General features: G+C 30.8%; 1 protein-coding gene across 2 annotated transcripts in view; it reads left to right on the top strand.

Annotated features, from left to right (window-relative positions):
- The window catches only part of LOC106682539 (glycine receptor subunit beta-type 4), a 409926-nt gene that overhangs the window by 11799 nt on the left and 376139 nt on the right, over positions 1–21988 (top strand). The window contains exon 1 of one of the 2 annotated variants that reach the window (XM_067049815.1): positions 14548–14697. The exons of the other annotated variant lie outside the window; for it this stretch is intronic. The gene's annotated coding sequence lies outside the window, so the exon portion shown is untranslated. Of the gene's footprint in view, positions 1–14547; positions 14698–21988 lie in introns of those variants that run through there. 2 annotated transcript variants of the gene reach the window in all.

Genomic DNA, 21988 nt, shown 5'->3' with positions numbered 1-21988 from the left:
TGAAATTGATTGATTTATGATTCATTGATTCATTGAATAATGAAAATAAACCATTTTAGTGTTGAGTTTACTTTGGAATTGTATGCCAAATTATGACTCCTTCTCGACAAAGTTGGTTTATTTCAAGAGAAAGCGTTTGGCAGAGAAAGCGAATACTTCTATTCAAATCGAATTGATTTAATAGCAATTTTTTAATGTTTATCGTTTGAATTTTTTTTTTTAAATCCTCTATTCACATTATTTTTCTGATACGTATTGTTCAATTTCATAAAACGACGTTCATTAAAATGCCATGAATTAGTTAAGAGATAAATTGGTAAATATTTATCGACTGATTACAAGATGTAAATCATAAAATTTAGATAATTTTTTTTAAATTTAATTTATTTATTAGGATTAGAAAGTTTGGATTGCAATTAAAGAGTATTATTGACTGCGAGCATACATGTGTCATTAGCGTAAGTGGTGAGGATAGTGTTAGGAGTGGTTGGGATGTCAGCTGTATAGACTGAGTAGAGGATGGGACCGAGGATACTACCTTGGGGAACACTAGCAGACTGATAGGAGAGATTATTTATTTTGAATGATATATCAGTGAGAAAGGAACGAATCAGTTTCGGGTGCAAGACTCGATTAAAAGCCTGTTCTAGATCGAAAAAGACTCCCGCATAGTACATTACGCGCTCCAAAGAAGGCGAAACAACGAAAACCACATGATGACTGCTGGATAGTGGAGTGAGATGTTCGGAATCCAAACTGGTGACCCATTGGATTCTAAAACAGTTTTGTTTAACAATTTGTTTTTTTATTTTCTTACTGTTTACAGGTAAATCACAGAAATCCGTAAAATATTTTTTTAGCTATTATTATATACTAAAAGGAATCGTCGAATCAAAAACGTTCCTTACACAAATACCAGTTAAAATTTCCTATCAGAATATAAAAAAAAAAATAAAAAAGTTCCATTGGAAATCCTAGAGGAAGGTGCGCTAAAGAAGAACTAGGTAATGTTAATAAACAAAAATCAATATCTCTAAAATAAAAAAACAAATGCCACATTCATGACCCAGCGAAAATCCAAATTCCTATAATTGTAGGGGTTGGAAAGCGAACATGTACAGGAAGACACCCTGCATAAATAATATAAATATTTTGTTTTTAATTTGAACTATAATAAGTTTTATGTTCTCATTGTAATTAGCTCATATATGAATAATTTTATTTAAACCTCTCGGCCTTAAGACGGGTTATGGTAATAAACGGTGTCCAATTTCTTTCACAAGTAGAACTTTAATTTCACTATTCCAAACAGTGTATTAGAGATTGTCAAAGTTTTCAGATACAGTTTTAGGGTCTTTCAGAAATAGACTGCCCTAGTTTTTGCCAACTTAGTTAAGGAATAATCCTGCTTACACAGTTGTTGGCTCATGTCGTTAGTTATTACGAGATCCCGAATTTGTTGTATCTTTTTATCTCATGAGGGCAGAGGGTCATTACCGTTTCCATTATCATAGTAGGCGATGGTAATAGTATCGTATTAATAACAAGTAACTTCTAAAATATAGATTATGGGTGCTAGCCTTTCCAATATGAACGTTGTCAGCGAAAAGAAAAGTTGTTCTGAAGGTTATTAAATCTCTTTTATTAATTTTTATAATAATATTCTTGAGATAATAATGTCAAAACTTTATAATTATTACATTATTCTATGAAATTTTTTTAAAAAATCATTAAGATGTATCAATATGAAGATTTGTTAATTTTCATTGGATTTAGTCCAGACTGCTTAGTAATATAATCTACTACTCTCATAACATTTTGCAGATCCTTTTTAAATTTAGTATTTCTTTGAATATAATAATTATTTTAATAGGAAAATGCAAAATATATTTAAGGAAACACATACCAAAAAAAATTGAAAATTAATGGAAACAAAAAAATATTTAACTCTCCATAATTTATTTATTATATTACCATTACAATAAGCAATGTATGTGTGTGCTTAGTAATATTATTGGGCCCTTATCTGTATCGTATTCTGTATCATAAATTCACTAATTGTAAATTTTCAGCTTTATTATTCACTTCAAAATCCTTTCAGTTATTTTTTAACTTAATTTAATTAAATTTTTTTAAATTATTATTTTATTTTTATAGTTTGCTTTATTTTCATTTTAATAGCTGTTAATTAAATTATTAGTTAAATCACTTGAGATCAATTCATATTGTTCTTATCTAGCTTGAAAATTATATAGTCGCCACAAAGCCCTAATCGTCAAAACTGTAATATTTACATTTCATTTATGTCTATCATTTTTTGTCTAATTTTGGAACCGGCCGATAGATGTTGTCATCTAGTCGGACCATATTGGATGTAATTTTTTAAATGAATAAAATAAATTTTAAAAAATATGACTCGTTTTCTTATCATGTTTGTTTAAAAAATAATCAAAAAGAAATTAAAATCACAAACAACTTTTTTAACTTATTTTAGAAATATTTAGCACAGCTTAATCGATTTCATAATATATTATAATAATAATCAAGAGTAGATTAATAATGGCATAAATATTGTGTTTGTGAGTGGCCACCGAGGTATAATTAAACCCTATATTTAGGTACGAGCTGGGAGATTCCTAAGTACATATTTTCTGTTAATTAAATATTTACTCTAATGAAGTTTATGAGAGTATTTGAGAAAGGTATATTAATGGTTTTCTAAATAGTTTTGATGAAAAAGTATTATTTATTTCAACTTAGAATTTAAATATTGCAATAGGTTCGTATTAAATTGAGTGATAGACTGTCCTCTTTTGAAGTTTTTTTTAGTATCTCCAATAGAAAAAATTTAATTTGGGGAAAACGGGAATTCAAAGATTTTAACTTTTTTTTATAAATAGCGGATATAGTTGCCAGAGTTGAACTCTTCATGTTTGTGGTCGTACTGTACTTAAATCAACATAGCTTGCGCGTACTTTGAACGAATGATTCTGGTTCGCACATCATACAACCTTTGCTTACCACTCTACTTCGAGATGAAATTAACCTTTGTACGTTTGTAGAATATGATCGGAAGAGTCGCTTGAGTGAAAAAACTTTACCCCTTTAATTATTAAATTATTTCCTAGTTCATATTTATCCATATATTATTACAAGTAATAATGCGATTTGGTTCATTATCCCAGATAAAAAGATTAAAGAAACTATTTTTAAAATATCGCATATAAGCCCTGTAAGACTATTTCAATGAGGATAAAAAATTGCTCATGTTAAAAAAATAATTTACTAAAAATTGCTAGAGCCATTTTCAAGAAAATTGAAAAAAATGTGTAAACTCGATTATATAAAGTACCGTTCCCCATGATTTGACTTTAGCAAAACATCCCAAACAAACAGTTACTTTATATCAAATAAATATGCAATTTAAGTTTCCTACGACTTTTCATTTTTGAGCAGCCTGTTCGCACATTTTTTTTTTTTTTTTTCCGAACCCTCTAAAACAGAAATAAGAAGTGAATTAGTAAGTGCATTACTGTAAAAAGAAAAAGTAATTCGTGTTGTGTCTTACCTTTTAGTACCTTTGGTATTTTAAGGTTACCTGTTATATTTAATTTTACATATGAGCTATCCATTCAAGGAGCTATTTTGAGTCCGGAGGTGAGGGGCCTCCTCGTGATGTATCGCATATAAAATAAAAAATAAAAAGTAAAAATAAAAATAACAATAAAAATAAAAATAATAAAGACGATAGATAAGATGAAATAATAAGAGAAGTCAGAAATCAAAAAGAAGTGTGAGGGAGGGGGTTGGGGTGCATCAGAAGATGGAGCTATGAGGTGATGTTAATAGGGTTTTTGGAACCTTTCCTGCCCTGGCACCTCGCAGGAAGGGGGGATGGGGTGATAGACTGGAATACTGGATTGAAGGAAGCAGGGAGACTGTCGAAGAATTTAATGTGTCTCCGTGTGATGTGTTGTTGTACAGTTTCTAACTGTAGTTCGTTATGAATGTGTGCCAGGTTACGTCTTTCCAGAGATGTCCCTCGACATATCTTCTGTAGTGTGCTGTTTTGGTATTGTTGTAGTGATTTCAGGGCTGTTGGGTAAAGATAGTGTAGTAGTGGTGCGCCGTGTAGGAGTGATGGTCGTAGTATTACTTTGTAGATGAGTAATTTGAGTCTGAATGACAGCCCTGGTGAGTAGATAAGGTGTTTAAGTTGTTATGATGTTATCTTGACGATTTGTATCCTGTTCTGTATGTGTGCAGTGAAAGATAGATGTGTTTCTAGTTTAATGCCTAGGTAAGTGAGATGTTTCTTGGTTTGTATTGTCTGTTTGTTGAGCTTAGGTGCTCTGTTGGGAGTTTTCTTGTATGAGAAGGTGATGGCGTCTGTTTTTTGTGGATTGATATGAATGTTTATGTCCCGTAGTTTGTTAGCGATGAGTTGGGCCGCTGCGGCGGCCTGGTCCACAGCCTTGTCTGCATTGGACCAGGTTCGCACATACATTGCCTTTGCCGCATGACATTATAAGAGGTTGGGCTGGATCTGCTGAAGGTGGGGGTTACAATATTGGCTCAGGAACCCCTGGCCGGGGGGTACAAAGAACGGGGAGGGCCACTCCACTGGGGGATAAAAGGGGAGATTGGTTAAGATGACTTCAGGCTGCAGAGCCCGAAACCTTCCCTCTGCGAGGATATCGACCAAGGAGACATTGCTTTGCCACCTCCCGGGTCTTGGTGGAGGAGCGACCTCTCTGAACAGCGGGTTAGTACTTGCCTTCAGCCCATCAAAAAATTTGATGTGCCTACGGCCTATGAACTCCGGCACAGAGGGGAGCTGGAGCTCATCATGGATCATGGATGTTACTGGCCCTTTGGAGTGAAGTTCCTAGGACTATTCGCCGAACGAGAGAATTGCGGAAACTGCAGGTTTTTCAGCGTGGTCTTGAAGTGGTGTCGCAGGAGCAGGGAACTATAGAGCAGAGTCGGGCGGATGATTTCCTTGTAAATCTTCATCTTGAGCCGAAGTGAGATCTACTGTGAAGTGAGCAGGAGGTAGAGCCTGTAGGACTTCAAACGGGCCAGTTTGTCTCTCCCCGACGTGACTGGAGAAGTTAAGATGCCTATCAAGTGTCACACCGAGATAGAGGATGGTGTACGAGATCCTTCGGCTTTCGCCGTCCACTATGAGCCGCTCGGGGAGTTTGTCTCTCTTTTGAAAGGACATGATAATTTAGAATAAAAAAAAATTACTTTATTAACTGTACAAAAGAAATGAAATAAATGAGACTAAGACTGATGATGCTACAGACTGACCAAGTACAATGGACTGGGAAAGGAAATTTCAGACAGAGAACTAGGAAATTGGGTTAATTTGGCATGCTGAGACTTATCAATATTTCCCCCGTAGTCCCTTCCTTGCCTTTAATGGGCATCGAAAGTAGAATTGTTTGACTGCTGAGGTCTGTGCAATAATTCGGAACCATAACAACACTTTAATGTTTGGTTATTAGGAAATCAAATTAGGATAGTTCGGCAGCTGAGGTTTGAAAAACCGGTAATTTTGAAGAAGAGTATTGATTAACAGGGGCGCTGACTGTTGGTTCAAGTCGTCTATTCAAAAAAGATAAAAATTAATTTCTCAAATCTATTAAATAAACCCTTTGATTACTGAACGCAATACTATATATTCTATATATAGGTTAGTGAAAGTAAAAATATTGAAGCAATCAAAAGAAAGAAGAGTAACTTGAACAAGCTTGAAAGTATAAAAGGAGACGTAAAGCCTTGGCAGGACTCAAGCCGCAACAACAGCAGAAAAGAAGTTGTCCAAACCCGCTTAAGGATTGGACATTCACGATTGACACGTTCATTTGATTTCGAAAGAATTATTCCCAAGATGTCAATATTCTAAAAAAAAAAAAAACATTGACAATAACCCGCATTTATGGATAATGCCTATTGTACCGTAGAAAATTAAGCGATAAAACAAGACAAAAAAAATATTCCAAGCAGTATACCAATTTCCATACGAAATGATGGAAGTAAAATGGACGCGGTGATGCCTGTTTTTGTGAAATTAGATATTTACTTTATGAGACCTGTTGACTACGGTGAATCAGTATCACAATGATACCTTTCACAAAATATTTCTTACTTTTATTTATTTATAGAGACATGGTTCAGGTTTCAGTCAAGACTGTAATTAATTAAATTATAATTAAGTAATAGTTTTAACAATTTATTAATAACCAAAGTTTCGACTTACACTGCAGATCTTCATCTAGTCTGTTATGACTGATAGAGGTTTACAGGATGAAATTTCGCAAATGATTGTAATAGTTATGAATAAATAGTTGATACTATTTATTAATTTTTTTTTCAATTTTATAGATTTTTTTTCTATTTTATTTTATTTATTTTTTAATAATATTTGGAAATACTATTTTTCCCTCAAAGATAATAATGCAATTAATATAAAATGAATTTATATGTAATAAATATACCTGGCCCTGATTATCACAATGTTTTGTACCATTGTATGAATCAACAAACAAATATGGGTTGCTATCCAATTAAGGTATTAGGAGTTGATTGATTAACGAATTCATTTAGGTTAATTTTTCATCAAATGAAGTCAAAAATTTAGAATTAAAAACCAAAATTTACTTTTAGATATGTTTGTATTGCGATTTATGGCAAACTATGTAAAAAAAATTGGTGCAGTGCGCGTCATATAATTGTATATTGATATATAGAGTATAAAAAAATCGTTAAAGCTGTTTTCTAGAAAACAGCTCGATTATATAAAATGGCACATCCGGTAAGTTGATTTTAGTAAAATATAACAGTTTCAGTTCCGTATGAATTTTCGTTTTTGAGATAGGCTGTTCACGTAGACGCACATTCAGACCATTCTGTAAGTCTTGGTTATTTGGCTTGAGGTGACCTCAAAACTTAATTCCGTCAAAAACTCGAATTTGAATTTTTCCATGACCACAATATTACCCCTAACTGTATATTCCATTTATAGGAAAGGGGAAGTAGAAAAATATTATTCTAATTTAACAGAAAGATTCTAGTTTGAGGACTTTATAACCATAATACCGAAAATATTTCAAAACACATTTAAATTTATCATTTTTGAAATAATATTAAACCCAGTTATAAATAAATTAGTATTATTTAAAAAGTTTGCTATCTAAACTAGTAATGAAACAAGTAGCGAATTCTCGCTGATGGAAATGAAATAGCAACTGAATCTTACACGAATATAAAATGGACTAAAATTAAAAAGTTTTGTTTATTTAAGTCAACAGAAATAATTATGATAAAAATAGTTCGTCTCAGTCCATAAATCAAAAAAAAAAAATAGTAAAAATTTATAGATACTTCAGACCCATAAAATGAGGCGCATTGTCAGTTATTTGAAAAGAATTTAAATTTAAGATAAGATATATTCAAGAAAATTTCAGATTATTCAACTTAAATTCGAACAAATTATGTAACAGATTTAGTGATTAAGAAAGCAGTCCTTTCGTAAGGGTCGGCTTACGAATGAATAGAGATCAAATCAAATACATAAAGAGATCCTGAAAGACACTAAATTGACAACATCAGTGTAGGCGAACAGGGTTGAACAAGCTTTAATAGAGTTCCTTTGCCTTTTAGGAACACGGAAAACCCCAAAAAGCTTTCCATTTAAATGGGAGGATTTACTTTTTTTGCTATCATTATTTCCAGCCATTAAACTCAGGGTTTACAATACCGTAATAAAACCTGATGTACTGTTGTGAGGGTCCGACTCTTACAGGAACCCTCCAAAGCAAGATCAAGAGATCTGAAATAAAATTATTTCAAAAGAAAACTCCAGACTAAAAATATCAAATAAAAATTAGTATAAATTACAGTACCTTAAAGTGAAATAAAATAACTATAAGAAATATTAAGAAAAACTCAATTTGAATTAAAAATTTCAGACACAGCTGTTATCAAGTTTAGTTAAAGTTATTTTATAGTTACTCAAATAATTGGGACGTGACGGCCGTGCGGGTCGGGGCGCAGGTCCCAGTGCGCTCGGTTGTGGTTCGATTCCCACCTGAGGCAGCATTCATTTTTCGGCGGTCCCAAGGAATGAATCTTGACTCTCCCACCTTGGTTAATACCCACGTATTATCAGCAACTTAGTTAGCCGTCAGGGGTTGGCAAGTGGACGATTAGGCCCCCTTACCGGACTTCTTCCCCCACCAAATACAAGTACCAGTACTCAAATAATTTGATTTAGAAATCATGCCTATTTTTCCTTATAGATTTTCCCGGCTATCTATTCGGTTTAGAACGATTCCGGGGTTGCATGTAGGGCGCATTCCCTCACCTTGGACAATAATGTACCTTAGACAGTTTCCAACAAGGTGGTGATGGAAATTTAATTTTGCTATTACCTCAGAGGTAGAAAACACTGTTCGATTCACAAGTACATGAATTCGGAATTTAGAAATTTTGTGAACTGGTTGCTGCTTTGCTTTAATAATGATACATATGATACGAAGAAAAAAGCAAACAATAAAAACAATTGAATGTAGTTCAAAGGAGGGATATTCTCTATTAGGATAGTTCTCAAGACTGTTCCAAAGCTAGTAAGGGCTGTCAAAAAGTCTACAATACTATCTATAGTGTTCTTCAAGTACAAAATGAATAATATTTTTTGTCAAATGAGTCAATACTAAAGCAAAGCAACGTATGAAAACCTAGAAGGATAGAAGATACTCCTTATATATATATCCAATTAGAACCAACTGTTATATTAAGCTAGTCAAAGATATTTGAGTCCTGTCAATAGACAAGTACAAATAAAGCTATGAAGCTTATTTTTTATATTTTCAAATAACATTTTTTTTTGGTAGATAAAGTTTCATTATTTCATTGAGGTATGTTTTGGGGATTTCTATTACAAAAACATAAACTAACGATTTCTCAGAATATCTGGATTTAATGCTACAATTAGGCCAAGAAGGGCAACTTATTTTATTTTTCACTAACATTTTCTAGTTAGAGCGAGAAGAATAATAATCCTTTGATTGGCTCCAAATTGAATACTCCTTGGCCGGGTACGAAAACTTCATTCGAAAAAATTCCGAGTTACTATTTCAATATGCTGCAACAACAGTTGGTGAATTATTAATTGTAACATAACAGCTCTGAAATATGCAGGATAAAAGGTCGTTCTGACTGAAAAGGCAGTACGAAACACTTTGACATGGTTTAGGAACATGTTATGAGCATGGACAGATTTACTCTTTAATATTACGAAAAACTTTTTAAAAAAATTCTAGATGATACTTGAAGAAGTGACTTTGACATAACAAATGATCTCACCAAATTAAAAGTAGAATTTTGGTTTTTAGAAGGACGATAGAGTTATACCATTGGAACATAAAAGACAGCTTAAAACACGTTGCAACAAAAATATTTTTTCTTGAAGAAGTTTGTTGGGGGGTGCGGTCAGCAAAGAACAACATAAATAAACAAAACCATATTTATTTATTTTATGCCGACGTTTCGACCTGAGTTTCAGGTCTTCATCAGGGGTTGTGCCGTGTAGAGGGAAGATTGGTAACTGGTATCTTCCCTCTACACGGCACAACCCCTGATGAAGACCTGAAACTCAGGTCGAAACGTCGGCATAAAATAAATAAATATGGTTTTGTTTATTTATGTTGTTCTTTGCTGACCGCACCCCCCGACAAACTTCTTCAAGCATTAATCTACGGTCAACTATCTACACCTCAAAATATTTTTTCATTTATTGTAGTAGAAATTTTATTTTTGGCTTTTATAATACATTTCGTTGAAGCAATTCATCTATCAACTAATAGTAGGTATTTTTTAAATATTACAATAATTTCAATGCAGACCTAAAATATGCGTGTTTATGGGATCATGTTATTTGATTATAAGTTATAACTACATTTTTTAAAATCTACGATTGTCTTAAGGTAAAAATTAAAAAAATTATTTTTAATCCAAATAATTTTCATCTTCTAGGACGTTTCGGATTTACTGTGAATAATGTGCACATTTTATATAATTATAATATTAATATATAATATAATTATAAAATTAATAATTTTGATTATGGAGCATTAAATAAGGACCAAGTAATTTTAAATACTCATTTACTCTTTGATTGTTTTAGCGGCCAACATCATATGATTAGGCCAGCATAACCATACACATAGGCTTGACATTGTTTTGCTTTATATTTTATTTCCTTTCATTACGATCTATTTAAATGATGTAGTTCACAATACAGTTATTAATTTGTTTTGTGAATTTTTGTTATACATAACTTAATATGATACCTAGAATCGATCTATACCCAGGTTCAAGAAATACATAAAGTAAAAAACAAAACAAAAATAAAGTGCAAAAAATTAATTTGCAACCAGTCAACACAGTAAAAATAACTATCTCGCCACGAGGGTTTGTCTGGCCAGCTCCTGCTTAATTATTCCGAAGCAGGACTTACTTATAGGCGCAATGCTTCATTTTATTAAGCCTCAGAGTCTCATCATGAAACTACTTCATTTTCCTACTGGGCCTGAAATTACGTCTCTCATTCATCAGTGTCGTTTCAACACACTTTAGTTTGTTTCATTATATTTTGCTAATAGACAGTCACAGAAAATTTTATTTTTTATTCTCTGTATTTCTTAATTCCTCATTTTTTTTATTTATGTTTTACATTTATTATATGATGAAACAACGAAAAAAAATAAGGAATTGAGGAATATAGAAAGTAAAATATATATATTTACCAGTCCCTATGAAAGTCAAGGTTCAATTTTGGATACCCACTGCCGCTATAATTGTTTTTCTATTTATAAGTGGGAATAGAACTAATTATGTTTTTACAATTGTAGATATGGTCTTAAAAAAAATAACACAAGAGGGAGACGCAGTATCCAAGAAACCTCCTAGAAGAAAAAAATGTATGGATTAAGAACCAATGAGTTTCAGTTCTTAATTTTTGACCTTAAGACAATCGTAGATTTTTTAAATTTATAAAAAATTTAGATCATATGATGAAACAAATTAATATATGTAATTATAAATAAAACACTTAGGAATGATATTATGTAGGAAACAAAAATGTATTTTTTTCTTGTTGTTCATACTATAAGCGATGAAAATGTTTCTAATTTGGATCATTTCAAGTTTTGTAATTCTTATCATCTAAATTTATTATGATATTATTGTTTCAAATTTTTCATCAAATGTACATGTTTTTTTTTAATTTTCTTTTTAAGTTTATTTTTAGGTCATTATACTAATCTAAAAACTAAATATTTTAAAACGTGATTTTTATTCACTGCGGTTCAGTTCGATTGTCCTAAGTAATTATTAAAAAAAAAAACAACATACTTAGAGAGGATCTGATGCTAACCTTTGTATTTTTGCTAGTTGTTTCCACCTCATAATGGTACACACCATGGAAACTTTCTGACGTCTTATTTCCAGGCTGAGAAAAGCAAGAGAGGCAGTCAGGGAAAATTTCGCCCGTGTGAATAGAAGCACAGTAATTAAGAGCTTACCTCGGAGTCGTTGTGAATTTCATATTCAAGAAAACTCTTAACACCAAGGGTGGATAGTTTGAATATACATATTAACATTTTATTTTTTACGATGCTACTTGATAAAATTCCACTTCTATAATGTGCATGTAAATTTAATTTATTAATTATGATTTTTTGGAATATACCTCGTTGTATAAGTAACTTAATGTAAGTTTTATGTCTATTGGATTTAGATTAAATCAATTTATAATTATGATCGTGTGAAATTAGCTTCCATTCATAGGGCAAATCTCTTTTTAACCAAATAAAGTCTCTAATATGGTTTTTACGAATTTGGGAATCTAAATGTGCCCAATTTAGCAATTTAGCATAATTGTAAAGTAGTGGCTCGAGCTTTAGTTCATGTCCTAACTTGACAATGGCAGCGGGACCGGGCGCTGGTGATGGCTACTTAGTCGGACTAAAAATATAGTTTAGACTTAAGAAATATAGTTGGTGTATCTGAATTGAGCACTTGATACGGCCTAAGAAATAATGAAACATATAGAATATTAAAATTAATTATCATAATAAAACAACCCATTTAGACTCAACATTCCTTATTAATTTATTTTTAATTTCCAACATTTCGTCCAATCTGGTCCTAAGCAAAGACAATCTAAAATTAACAGCTTTAATTACAATCTTATAATCAAGAATTTAAAAATGAATATTAATTATAAATTAGTATACTTCAAATTTCAATTTCACAACCTCACTAAACTAGTTCATTCATTTATATTCATTCATTAACTTGCCTCATTTTATGTTTAAATCACATAACTGGGTTTCGAGACGAACATCAATACCCAAATAAGTTGGACCCTGTGTTTTAAGGGCAAAAATGAACCCTTTTTGAGATATCACACAAATTAGCTACGGATCAAATCTCATTCAAAGGAAACAGCACTATGATTGCCATGCAGAGTTGCCATGGATACGATATTTATTTATCAATGATTCATTCATGAATAAGGGTCGTATCCATGGCAATTTTAGCTATTGGTTTCAACTAGCTAATTTTTGCCCATCTCTGTTGCCATGGAATACTTGAGCGACGATTGAGCGAGCGGCTCAGTCCACTTTTATTATTGATCACTAAAATTATTTAGTTAGATAAGTTAATTACTTAGTTAGATAAGTTAATTATTTAGTTAGATAACGTGAATTTTATCAAACAAGTCGATCCCAAGATGCTGAAAATGATTCATCAAATTTGTTTAGTCTGTCCATCTGCGCTTATATAAAAATATAAGTAGTTAATAGTATTGATAAATGCAATCAGCCTCAAACAAGAAATCAAAATATCTATATAAAATAATATAATTAAGTGTGCTAATTAAAAACTTGATGTGAAAGAACTTTAAAGTATATTCCCTTTGTTTGGTCGTTTCTTAGTCCGATTAAGACTGTATATTTTGGACATTATCTATATATTTGTCCAGTATCCAGTCTAAAAATGTCAAACATCTTCCTATTTATTTTTCGAAAACGCCAAACCATTTTAATAGTACTTTAACCGTACGTTCTTAGGATAGAGTTCTGTGATGGGCCTCCTTCACACTATTATGCGTTTATCACTGCCTCGAATATTAAATTTACACTCATTACTAAATAAAACTGCGTTCAAGTAATGGACTGCGTTTTAAAAATATAAAGCATTGACATTTTAGGTAGGTTTGTTCCATACTGAGTGCGAAGCCACGGTGGTAAGGCTACTACTAACTCCAACGACTCGGGTTCGAATCCGGCTGGGCAGAAAATTGTTTTCTGTTACACTGTAGCTGCGAGTCAACCCCATGGTTTCTGGAGCCCTCCTGGGGTCCATCCAGCCTCATAAATTCAGTACCCTAATTGGGTAAAAATCTGGCGGTCGAGCGTGGTTCTGACCAAATCACCTCCTTGCAAAACCGTTGATCTAGTAACAGTACTCCCTTACAAAGTACTGAACCTGATCCTTCATGGGTTGTTGGGGGTACCGATTTTCATTTTTAATTTTTGTTTGCTCCCATAATACACGGTCGAAGTAGATAGCCCCTTCTTCTTGAAATCTTTCTTGCCATTTCTGCTTGTTTCTAATCGTGAAGAAATTTCAGAATAAAATTGAAATGGACCTAATTAAGAATTTTGTTGCACTTTTTTTTCAATATTACCTCTTCTATCTTTCGCCTTATATGATTAATAGCTATATCAAACAACAATAACTATTTCATTTAACATTTTTTTCAAAATTAGATGTAGTTTTAGCTTCTAATTGAAATCGACATACTCTATGACGACTCATTATGCTTTATCAGGTTCTTTATTATCAGATTAAAAAAAGTGTTTCATAATCAACACAGAATGTGAGTCATTTAAGGCTTGTTCCTAGACTAATTCAGATAATTTACTGACCTCATTTCAAATTTAGTTAAAATTAATATATAATTGTAATATTAGTTGTATAAATAGCAAACTCATTAAAAAAATTACCAAGAAATAATTGTAAGTTAATGATTCGATATTTAGTGTCTTTTTGAATACTGCTGACTTGAGCAATTTGTATTACAATTGCAATAATATTTGTATGACAATAAGCTTGAAAATGGACAAACTAACCGAAACGTTGTTTTAATGGTGAATCAAAGTAATGAATTTATAAAAGAGGATTGGGTACTATCTTCCGAAAAAATTAATACAAATAAAAAATTTATAACTACCACCCTTGTCACTATAAAAATCGAAGTATATAAAGTTGTTTGGATAAATGTTCTTTATTCGAAAATGATATAAAATTATTTAGAGCAATGAGACAATTAAGAGATGATCATTAACTTAGACCTTCACAACAAGATCCTAAAGTTTAATTAATCTAATTTGTCAAATTTACAACTTCCGGATACAACCATTTGTAACTTGCGCCATCTATCTTCTTTTCACTGAGTTACGTCGATGGCGCTAAAAGTAGCTGATGGTTATTAGGAATTCATTTGCAGTTTTCTGAGTTTACTATTTTGTTAAGTTAATTTGTGTTTTATGATATGCGTGTTCATGTATGACCAGAAATAATTGGCGAATGAAGCATTTGTCTCAGAAGCAACAGGTAATCTTTTGAATACATAACTAAATTTCTTAAATAGTTTACCATTCCACTTGAACAACAATATGATTCTTTTTTATATCATCAATAAATGTTCGGTAATACTGTTTTTCATAGCCAGTTTTATGGAGCGGAGGGACATTTTATTATGCATTTTATGTATTTCTGAAAAATTAAATGAAAATTATGTTATTTTGATTAAATACTTTAATTAAGTGTTAAACTTCTTCCCAGTTTACTTTAAAGTACCTCATAAAAGTGTTATAGTTTAAGATGATTTTAAAAATCATCTTCGATTTAGGTGTATTGTACGTTTTTCATTGTATGTGATTGATAATTTAAAAAATATGAAGTATGAAATACTTTAGCATATTTTTCTTTATAATTTTATTTAGGGAAGTCAACTTTTAATTATGGTGGTAACAATGGCAGTGTAGGTGACGAAAAAAATTATCAACAATGGTTTATCATATTTTTCATGTCGTTGTAGGTTTGTTCTTTCATGTAATTATACTAACAAGAAATAGTTGTAAACAGGTAGTTACCAATGCATTTATTTTCTTTAAGATTTAAAAAGTACTAGTAACACTATATATATCTGTAAATAACCAGTCAATAAGTACTCCCTTTTGTTACATAACAAGTGATCAGATGTTGATAGTCAAAACAAAAAGTAATTAAAATTATTTAATTTTAATGTGGGCAATATTTTTACATTGTTTAATTACATCTTATACATTACTAAGGTCTACTATTCCATATAGAATGAATGGTTTATGTCTTATATACTGATGTTTATATGATACTACATCATTTACAATAAAAAATCAGTTACTAACTTAAGCATAAAGTTTCTCTTTCAAATTTTATGTTTGAATACTGTTATACTATTATGATCAGGTATAATGAGTTTAAAGTATTATAGGTTAAATTTTAACAATAGTCATTAATGTAAAATTTGAGAAGTTTATCAGAGAGATCTGACTCTCACCTCCATCAACTGCCCCTGCTCTGATGAAGTTATTAGGATGAAATGTTCGGACTTAATATACAATAAGTTTCACTAATTAATATATTTTCTCTAATTTATACAACCTAAACCTACTTCTCAAATCTTAAAATACTAACCGTTGTTAGTAACTCACCCATGTTAGTTTATACTTTAATTTTAAAGCTCATTATAATACTGTTTAAAAAATACAATAGAACATTCCCTAGAGTAACTTCTCATAAACCTGGACATTTACCATCTTATGAGAGATAAAGTTTTTCTCTGATGTCCTTAACATTTTTATTCCATTGTCAAAATAATTTATAGCAATATTAATAAGCTATACAAGTTGTTCAGAACTAAAGAGGATTAAATCCAAAGTTAAAGTTCTGAGATAATTAAGGTTAAAGGTTATGAACACTAATTAAATCGTAATGTAATTTATAGGCTAATTTCATTTCTATTGTTGTATAAAGGCTGATTGAGGTATAGTTCATTATTGAAATTTCAGTTACAATAGCAAATATACACTTGATTTTTATCCACATCCTGAAATTTCATGAGATATTTTCGGGGTTGATCACAACTGTTGCCATATGTTAAAAAATTGCTACAGTAAAGTTTTTGTTAACTTTGAGTTTGAAAGTAAAAATTTTTAACAAGTATCAATCCACAACTAACTCTTTTTTTTTTTAAACTTCTTGATTTAATCCTCTTTAGCTCTGCAAACCACATTTATAGTTCATAATTGTATTTTTCATCTAAATTAATACTTATTGCTAAAACTTGAAGTTTAATAGACTACTTTGACCAAAAACACTATTATTTGTACCTCCATAATCTCTAAAGATGAATAATTATGAGAGATAGTTGACCGTGGATGATGAATGAGGAGAAGATGGTTGGGGGTGCGGTCAATGAAAATTGTCATTAGGCGTTTGATCTTCCAGCGAACAGCCCTGAAGAAGGCTAGAAACTCTAGCCGAAACGTTGGCATTAAAATAAGTTAATCGTACTTATTTGTGTTTTTCATTGACCGCACCCCCAACCATCTTCTCCTCATTCTAAAGATGAATATTTCACTTTTGGTGATATTGCTGATATTATCTTCAGTCTTCTAACTGTGTTAACCTTCTGGCCATAAAGCTTTATTTCCTGCGGTTATGTCTTTTGTACTCTTGATAATGAAGTAAACTTCTATCTGTTTGTATTAAACTAAATATTAGAATCATTATATTATTTCTGTTGTGTAGAACTCAGGTTTTTAAACAAGTGGGGGTTCAAGGCCCTTTAGAATATAATGGCTATCCGGATTAGAGAATTTATTTTCTTAACAACTTTTAGTTATCAACAGAAATAAAAAATGCTTTAGGATCATTAGTTTATTTAATATTTGAAAAGTAATAAACACATAAAAAATTAACTATGACGAGAAATACTTATTTTGATTTGTAAAATCATGAATTACTCCTTCTAGTCTATTTCTTAAATGTATCATTTTCTATGTACATCGATGATAAACTGCTCAATCTTTCTTTAAGCAGTCGTAGCCCTCAGTTCATTCTTTATTAATTTTAATTTATCGACTACAGGAGTTTGGGGGCCTTAGGAACTATGGGGCCAAGAGCCTGGCCTATGATATAGATACCGCCCTGTTAGCGTCAATCTCCATATAAATATTATATAAAATATCATGTTAAAAAATTAATGAATGGTTTAAAATTAATTTTTTTGAACAGCATTTACCAATTCAAAAATGGGTAAATAATCTCGATTCATATCTTTTGTTTTTTTATTACCAGATCGCCATGGTGGGCCTTACATTTTTATAACAGATTTTTTTTTCTAACAGTTGCTAATGGGGAGTGTATAGTTTACATAACAAAAGATCATGTATTCACAGTTTATATGTTTGAAGTAACTATTATGAAGTGTCTGTTTATGGTCACGATTATTTTATTATTTTTTTATAGTATCAGAATTAGCTGCAGTAAAGGTTATTTTATTAATCAGAAACAATCATTGTTTGAAAGATATAGCATATGAGATATAGTAGTAGTGATTTAGATGATTTTTTTTTAAAGTTATATTTTAGAATATTATTTTTTTACTTGCAGTTCAAGTATTTAAATATTTTTAGTTTTCCAAACTATTCAAATAAATTTTAGCATAAGAATAGTTTGAGGGAATAAGAAAAATAGTATATACAACCTTCATTTTTATTGAATATTTAACCATTTTCTGAAGTAAGTTGTTTTTCATTTAAAAAGTGTTTGTTTGTTATCTGTCTGCTTTTTGCTAGATTTTAGTCGTATTAAAACTGAGCTAATCATCTTAGTATTTTACTACAATCTTGATAACATTTATGAGAGAAATTATTTCATAGTGTAGGTTGGGGTATGAATTTAATTATGTTGTTGATTATTGAAAATTTATAGAAATCAAAGCATTAAATTATAGAAATATATAAATTTAGAATTCGGTATTATAGAAAAATTAGTGTAAATATAAGACTAGTTTTTCTTTTTAAGCAAATACTATCTATTTGTTGCTACCTATATTTCTCATAAATAAGAGTCAAATCTTTGTTGTCTAATTTGGCATAGCATAGGAGCTTGGTTGTAAAACATGGCAACTAAAAAAATTAAAACTTTTTCTAAGTTAGTATGTTTGTTAATTACCATAGTATTTCTTCAACCTTGAGTTACTATAAATTAAAAACAAAATTATTCTTAAATCCCGAGCAATAAAAATTTCCTAACTATTTTTCAAAAATTGATGAAATCAGTAGAAAGAATCCAGTTATGTCAAAAACTTTGGTTTCTAATAATTATTAGATAGCAAATTAAATTAACATATCTCAGGGTTCTAACTGGCTGGTTATACGGCTAATGATTGTTTACAGTTTAATTTTAAAATCAAATTATTATTTCAGGGTCTTAGTTTTTAATGAGTAGTAGATATATTATTTGTTAAAAATAATATTTTTTGTGTTTGAATTTATTATGTATTAAATGTATATATATGCATATCATATGCAGACTTGCAATTGTCATTACTAGAATATAAATTATGTTTTGAATACAGAAGTTGTGTTTTAGTGAGTTTAATTATGTTTCTGGATTTTATACAGCTATAAAATCAAATTTTGTTTCCATCAACTCTGTTTTTTAATACCCTGAAAATTGTTTACTTTTAGGAAATACTTCATTAAAATTCGTTACTATCCCTTAAACTTTGTAATTTAAATAATACATTAAGGGTCATTCTTGATGATAAGATCTCATTGCTATGCAGGAGGTGTAAACAAAACTTTTAATAAAACTCCTGTTTGGTTAAGAAGACCTCTTCGTTAAAATTTATAATAACAACAAACTTCAAGCAGGTTCACCGCATACATAGCATAATATTTTAGATGTTTTATCGACTGGATATAAATATGACTTCATGGATTTCTTTATGATATATATTACTAAAATAAGTGTTACTCAAAGAGTTGATGTTGTTACTTTAAAGCAAAAGGTCAGATTGTTTAGTTGATTCTTAAACAGGCTTGGCTTTAATGGTCTGATATAATTATGCTCATTATTTTCAATAACGAACTTTTGTAATCACCTAAAAAAAAAAAATTATTTGAAGCTTTGATCCTACCTCAATATTTGAGATTCTAAGTTACCAAATAGTATAATCCAAAAATAAATTATAAAAAATAAACATTCCTGACAACTGAGTTGTATTTGGTACCAACTCAACCCAGGATGATACTCATAACTTATCATCCTCTAATTTTCTAATTTTTTTTTTGTTTAAAGCTTGGTATTATAATTCTGAAATAATTTTGTATTTACTAATATAATAAATATTTAGTTAAATTATAAACCATTGAGTAATAATCTGTAGCTCTTTTTTGATTTTGTTTTGGTATGTTCTTATTGTTATTCTTTTTTTTTTTTTTATAAGTAGAGGAAGCAAAATCATAAATTTCCCAGCAATCTCGATATAATTATCTAACCATATTGAAATATTTTAATTTTCCCAACTCTGTTTAGCTTCTGACTTACATATCTCATAAATGTTAACACTTGACGATAATATTTTTTCTTCTATTCAAACAAAGTATAATAACGATTACATCCTCATTTTTAAACTCTGTAAGAGTATTTGGCATTGGTTTTAAACTGTAGAAACTCTGAATAAAATGTTTCACTACGATTTACGCAGTTAAAAGTAAGTTCTGAAATCCACTTTATATATACTAAGGCCACAGTAAAGGGGTTCATGGCCTCCCGATTCATGGAATCCCTAACTCTGATGTTTGATAGTATTACTAAGACTAAGGATTGACTATTTTTTGCCATTTTTCTACCAATAAAACAGTCCGTTACAAAATTCCTTAGATGTTAGTGTTCACAATTTATTGATTTCGGTGGAAAATGGGCCGATATGGAATTTAATATAGATTCAAAACAGTCTCTATTTTCTTTCACCTGATGCTGTCGCCATACGAACTCTGACAAATAAGATTTCAAATGATGTCTCGCCGTCCCCCTATGTTTCTTGTTTCTCCAGTTAGCACTACCCCACATTCTCTCAACTGTTTGTGTATGAACTCCGGAGTATTCTTCTAGAAGTAGCGGTTCTCCTTATGAAGTGAGAAAACAATAGTCCTTTAGTAGTCAATTTGAACAGTGCCAATTTTACCCAATACAAGGGTTCCTTTAATCCTGTGATTCATAAACTAAAACAAATCAAGAATGGACTGAGGAGTATGACTACTTCAAGAAAGATTGAGCAGTTTATCACTGACGTTAGTAGAAATAAAACTTAAATAAATAGATTTCAAAAAAGTGATTCATGATTTTGGTAATCAAAAATCAATAAAAGTATCTCGTGTCAATGTTTAATTGGTACTTATGTATTAACGCCACCTCAGCAAAAATTCTGCTAGTGCGCCAATCTACACCTAAAGTTTTTGCAACAAATTATGGAATAAAAAACTTAATGTAAAATCAAAACATTTTATTTATGAAAAGTAGTCAGATTTCAGTGGATAATGGGCCGATATGAAATTTAATATAGATTCAAAACAGTCTCTATTTTCTTTCATCTGATGCTGTCGCCGTACGAACTCTGATAAATTAGATTTAAAATAATGTCTTGCCGTCCCCTTTATCTCTTGTTCATCCATTTAGCACTACCCCACATTCTCTCAACTGTTTGTATATGAATTCCCGCATCAGGATTAATAAAATTGTATTTATGATAATCTTACCATGTAGGAATCCTTTTATTATTGTATTTGTTTGGTAACCTTTCCGACTATAAGAATAAATTGTGGTACCATCTGCAATGTTCTCAATAATTTTATCGAGAAGGGTAGAGCCAGTTCTATTAGGAACAGTGACAACAAATGAATCTTTGGTTTTTCTACATATACTAAACACCCACTGTTCTGGTAATACTTGACTACAGTTATTTTTACGTTTAAAAAACAAACTTTCATCAATTTACACAGTGCAATTTGATTCTCCAATCTTCTTATTTAATTTATTTTCCATATCCGTGATACATAATTCACGCATTTAATTATTTCAGTCTATAACAGTTTTATCTGATAAATCAATCAAGCTGCTTTTCACAAAATTTAACCAATGTCAGATCCTCGCACCAGCAGTATATGAATCTTAAAGCTGAACAAAATAGAATTCTGCTCAACTGAAACCAGGTGTCTCTTAAGTCCCACTAGTTGATCATACTTTCTTAAATTACATTTTCAAAATTCACGTTTATAAAAGTATAGTTTTATGTCAGGGGAATTGGTACATGTACGTTTTTGAGGTAAAATATTTTGCTCCTGAAGAAATAAAATTGCATCTTGTTCTGTTTTTGGCAAATTCCATATACGCATATTCGTAGCACTAAAAAATGGGGTAAAAAAATCAAAAAACAACAAGGCAACAAGGAAACCAAAGATAACTTCGGGCGAGTACGAACAGATTGCTGTGTTCAAATAACTGCGGTGGCGATAGATATTAAATGAAATAATTACTGTAACTAACGTGTTGCTTACAATTCAAAGCTCTTTAAAAGAGTTTAAAAGTCCCAATCTCTACCATTTATAATCTGGAAGTCCCCCGATACTTAAAGTGCTTGGAGCTCCCACTTGGTTAAAGACGGCCTTAGTCAAGTACGTTAGTAAGTACTTCTCGTGTGCTTGCCAGTGCGATTAGCAAAGTTGAGGTATAAAATATTTTCTTTCTTTTTTTAAAAATTAAAATAAATATTAAAAAAAAAAAAATGAAG

Source organism: Halyomorpha halys, unplaced genomic scaffold (assembly GCF_000696795.3).
Source record: "Halyomorpha halys isolate HHAL.00 unplaced genomic scaffold, Hhal_1.1 Scaffold422.1, whole genome shotgun sequence".
NCBI classification, from domain to species: domain Eukaryota; kingdom Metazoa; phylum Arthropoda; class Insecta; order Hemiptera; family Pentatomidae; genus Halyomorpha; species Halyomorpha halys.
Note: the sequence above shows the minus strand (reverse complement) of the source record. Positions and strands in the feature narration are given on the sequence as shown.